At 51.2% G+C, this 5,227-nt stretch overlaps 1 pseudogene; it reads left to right on the top strand.

Annotated features, from left to right (window-relative positions):
- The first annotated feature begins 382 nt into the window (after nucleotides 1-382).
- On the top strand, nucleotides 383-4,950 carry LOC139031501 (CHD1 helical C-terminal domain containing protein 1-like; annotated as a pseudogene).
- The last annotated feature ends 277 nt before the right edge of the window (nucleotides 4,951-5,227 follow it).

Here is a 5,227-nt window from a genome sequence, read left to right as displayed (position 1 = left end):
GAACCATTGGTATGTCATATAGAGGCTGCCGCACAGGCTGGCATTCCACTACCATTATGGAGAGATGATGATGGTGATGATGACAACTATTATTACTTGTTCAGTCAGCATCGTTAAGTTGTGTCCGACTCTTTGCAACCCCATGGACTGCAGCATGCCAGGCTTCTCTGTTCTCCACTATCTCCTAGAGTTTGCTCAAATTCATGTCCATTGAGACGGTGATGCTATCTATCTCATTACTATTACGACCATTACTGCTGCTGTTGTTCAGCCGCCAGGTCCTGTCCGACTCTTCGTGACCCCATGGACTGCAGCACGCCAGGTTTCCCTATCCCTCACCATCTCCCGGAGTTTCCCAACGTTCAAGTCCACTGAGTCGGTGATGCCATCCAACCATCTCATCCTCTGCTACTACAGAGTAAGAATTCCTGCAGGTATTCTTCGGAGGTGTCGTGCGGCGCGGCGACCACTAGAGGGCAGCGCAGACCGCTTCCGTGTTAAGCGTCCTCTCGGAGGCCCAAGTGGAGACCAAGGGCTGAGCGCCAGGCAGAGCTTATACTCAGAACTCACTCTCCATCCCTTAAATCGCGCCGCACTGTGGACTCACTGCTAAAGGCAAGGGGCGGCGCGGTGACCAGGCAAGCATTAGCTGAACACTTTGAAATTCAATATTGCATAAGGAAGACAAGGTTCTTGCCTTTGATAAATTTCATTCACTAAAATATTTCAGCCCTTTGCATGCATGTGCACTGTGCAGCCCAGCATCTCTTGGCCACTTCCCGCCACAGGTGTATTATGGTCTCCGCAGCGAGGCCAACAGATGAGTTCATCAGGAGACTGCTGCTGCTGCGAAGTCGCTTTAGTCGTGTCCGACTCTGTGTGACCCCATAGACGACAGCTCCTCTGTCCCTGGGATTCTCCAGGCAAGAACACTGGAGTGGGCTGCCATTTCCTTCTCCAATGCATGAACGTGAAAAGTGAAACTGAAGTCGCTCAGTCGTGTCCAACTCTTTTCAACCCCGTGGACTGTAGCCTACCAGGCTCCTCCGTCCGTGGGATTTTCCAAGCAAGAGTGCTGGAGTGGAGTGCCATTGCCTTCTCCACGTCAAGAGACTGCAACATCCTAAGGACAATGTGAGCTGGGGCCAAGGGGGGTGGGGGCGAGCCGGCAGTGTGTCCCCAAGGCCTCAGTGTGCTGAAGCTCAGAGACCAGATCAGAAATCACCGTGTGAAGGAGAAAACCCAGGCAGTAACAGAGATGGCTCTTTGACAAAGTGCTTTCAGTATAACAATACATGACAGAAAACCAAAACCAGCCTCTCAGCCTCGGTTCCCCTCGCCTGCAGGACGCTCTGGCGGTTTGTCTCCCTCTTCTCAGAGCTGGAGGCGAAGCAGCTTCGCAAACTCTACAAGTACACCAAGAACAACCAGACGGCCAAGTTCCTGGTGGCCTTCTGCTCCTTGGACGCCCGAGAGCTCCTTGCTAGCCGACCAGGAGGACAGTCTGCCCAAGCTCTGCACTGCCTGGGGGCTCCACAGCGACCTCAGCGGCATGAAGGAGAGGCTGTCCAAGCTGCAGGCCCCGGGCCACCCGGCCTGCCTGCTGGAGGAGCTGAGAGCCAGCAGCCCCTGCGGGAGAGGTATGCCCGGAGGCACGGCCCATCTGCCCCCAGGAGCGCCTGACCTGGTCCTCTTCCGGCCGCCCGGTCTTCTCTTCTGCCCTGCATTTCTCTTTCTGTCCCTTTTCCTTCGCCTTCTTCACTTTTTCTTTTCTCTTTTTTCCCTCCTTCTCTTAGGTCAGCTCACTGTAGGAAATTTGAAATGTTTGTGCGTGCGCGCTCAGTCGTGTCTGACCCCATAGACTGTCGCCTGCCAGGCGCCTCTCTCCCTGGGATTTGCCAGATAGGATAAAACAGAAAAGTCACCCATCACCCACAGGCAGGACTAATAATCATATTTAGGTGTGTTTCCTTCCTGTTCCATCTGAGTTTCCCCCTGGAGGTCTTGGGAAATGTGCCTTTTTCAGCGAACAGGTAAACAAAGGCACACTCCCGTACGATCAGAAGCGGAGCCATTTCTAGCGGCCAAGAGCGGGGACTCCCGGGAGGTGGCCGAGCAGCAGGCTGCGGCCTCTCGGTGTTGGGTGGGCTGTGGGAGGAGGGAAGCGGTCACTCCCCCAGGAAGGCGGCCGTCCGGCCAGATGGCCTGGGCACGGCCTCCCCGGTGACTGTGGCCCCTGGACGGAGGCTGTGGGCTTAAGGGGCGGAGAGTCTTCAGTGAGGGGGCCCAGCCAAGGCTGGAGTCTGTGAAGGCCCGTTCCGGGCACTAAGGATCAGAGAGATGTTAGACCTCCTACCTCTCACCCTTCTGGAACTGGCTTCTGGGGCCACGTCTAGCTGTTCTTGCTTAGCTCCGTGGGAGAAAATGAAGGCACACAGGGAAACCTAGGACCCCAGAGCGTGGTCCTAAACCAGACCCAGGGGTTCCTCTGAAGGCTGGGCTGGCTGGGGCCGCGCTCAGGGCCTTTTCAGCGGCCACAGCTGGACCAGAGGGAGCAGGGAAGTGAGGGTCAGTGCAGAGGACCCAGGGCCCCGAACCCAGACCCATGCCTTGGCTCTGTGGGGACCCGAGGCTCTGGTGCCTACTGCTTAGATTGAGGAAGTAAAACAGACAGTGGAATGAAGGGCGGTCGGTGTCATTAAGACGATTTGGATCAGGCAGTTCATGAATCAGATGAGGAAAGTGTGGTTCAGGCTCCAGAGCCAGTAGGCTCTGTACCTGGTGCATCGTGTCTCTCAATTTCACCCACCCCTGCAGCTCCCCGAAGAGCTGGGCAGGACCATCCCCCTTTCACTAATGGTCAATCTCAGGTCATAGGGCAAAGGGAAGATCCGGAGGTTTGGAAGGAGGCAGGTTTGGGACAGGCTTTAGAGAAAGGAAAAAGGAGAGAGATGGGGGAGACCAGGAGGTGGAAGGGAGGTCTGTGTGGAGGTGAGGCAGTGAGCACACAGGCTGGGCTTGGAGGTGAAGGGTGGAGAGAGGAGTAGAGTGGCAGGTAACAGGGAAAAGCTGCAGGTGGAGTGTTAAGTTGGGCTTGAAATTGTGATTCTTTAAGTGTTTTTTAAAAAACTGCTTCTTAATTTGGGGCTTCGTTTCAGCACTCGGAACCCTCAGTCTTTGTTGCAGCATGCGGGACCTTTAGTTACAGCATGCGAACTCTGTAGAGGCATGTGGGCTGCAAGTGGAATCTAGTTCCCTGACCAGGGATGGAAGCCTGGCCTCCGCCATTGGGAGTGCACAGTCCTAGCCACTGGGCCACCAGGGATGCCCCTGAAATTGTAATTCTTAAAATAACATTTGATTACAAACACAAGCATATCCTAGAAAATTAGATAGTACAGATTAACAAAAAATAAGAAAATATAAACATCACATTGTCATCCACAGTTACCACTTTCTAGATGCTTTTCATGTATATAAACACCTGTATTAAACCAAAATGAGACCATGCTGTATGCATGGTTTTGACTTGAACTTGCTTTTTTCAGATAATTATAGAAACCTTCCTTGTCAGCATCTTCATTGGATTAAATACTCCATTTTCAAATTTTCCTAGTAGTCAAAGATACCTTTTGCACTTAATTTCCCAAACCATGCATTTCACCTAGTTATGTCTCTTAAGTCTCTTTTAACCTGAGTCTCCCTTTTCTTCCACCCCGATGTGTTGAAGAGATCAGGCAGACTGTTCCACCTCCTGCTTTTTTCTTGTTGCTTCCATTTGGCATCTTTGAAGCTTGTTTCTATTGGAGCAGGATTGTAGGTCAAGGGTCCGCAAGGATTCATGTTAAACACATTTTTGACTGGGATACGTTTCAGACAAGGTGGTATTCTTCATACTGTGTTATATGAGAAAACACTAGTATAGGTGGAGCTACCATGACTGGGTGAATCACTGACTCTATCATGAAATTAAAAGTGACCTGTGTGGGGACTTCCCTGGCAGTCCAGTGGTTAAGAATCCACCTTCCAATGCGGGGGATGCGGGTTCGATCCCTGGTTGGGGAACTAAGATTTCCCATGCCTCAGGGCAACTAAACTCTCACGCCCACAAGGGTCAACCAAGATCCCACATGCTGCAACGAAGCGACACAGCCAAAAATAAATAAATATTTCTTTTTTAAAAAAGAAAAGATCAGTGAAATTGACACCAGCCCCCCAAATATGACCTTCATGGTGTTCCTTGGGCACTGTGTTCCTGAATCCGTTCTTTATTTTTTTCATGAGTCAGTTCTTAAGTAAAAAGATGGCAGTGGTGTTTGCAAACAACCCAGCAGCCAAGTACTGGAAACCGGGGAGTGAGTGGAGACCGGAGGGGAGAGCAATCACAGCCAGAGCCCGGAGGTCTGTCCTGACTGCACCCCTGGCTGAGACTTGGAGCAGCCCATTTCCTTGCTCTGTGCCTGCGTGCGATCCCTCCGCTGTAAACTGGGGTGACTCCATCTCCCTACCCCACAGGGTTTCCATGAGAAAAGGGTAAGGGACTTAGGTTGAAAGCAAGGTGAGCTTTTGTCGCTCTTCCTACCATAGCCGGCAAATGGTACAGGCTGAGATTCCCTTACTGTTTGTGATGTCATCAGCACTGTCTCTGACCTTCCCCCTGTTTTAGGTTCTAAGCTTCCTCAAAAGCCAAAACTCAAGAGAAAGAGGATTAAGGAAGCCCCAGACACTCCAGAGGCCTGTCCGGAAGAAGACCAATCTGGGGCTGAGGGCCAGCTTGCCCTGGATCCTGGGGCACTTGCACTTGAGGGGAGAGGGCTATGAGGGACCAGTGAGGGGAAAGCGGAAGCTGTCCTTATCAAAAGGACGCTCAGTCTTAATTGTGTATAAATGGGACAAGGAAATAAATATCCTTTAGACAGTTCAAAAAAAAAAAGAAAAAGAAAACCAAAACCAAAGTGCAAAATATTAATAAGCGAAAAAGCCAATAGTTAGCACAAACAAACAAAACCCAAACCGTTGGTTTGTCTGTTTGACCATAAACTTTTCTTGATTTCAGGTGTGGGCTTAGAAACAATCTAGGAAGAAAACAACAGTATAATCCCACTGGCCTGAGATAAGGTATTTGCATATCATCTCCAGACTGTGTGCCATCCCCAGGGGATGACAGGGCTGCTGGCTGGTACTGGAGAGGTTTCCTCAGAGGAGCCATGTGGGTACACCTCGGAAA

The sequence above is a fragment of the Odocoileus virginianus genome, chromosome 27 (genome assembly GCF_023699985.2).
Source record: "Odocoileus virginianus isolate 20LAN1187 ecotype Illinois chromosome 27, Ovbor_1.2, whole genome shotgun sequence".
Classification (NCBI taxonomy): Eukaryota; Metazoa; Chordata; class Mammalia; order Artiodactyla; family Cervidae; genus Odocoileus; species Odocoileus virginianus.
Note: the sequence above shows the minus strand (reverse complement) of the source record. Positions and strands in the feature narration are given on the sequence as shown.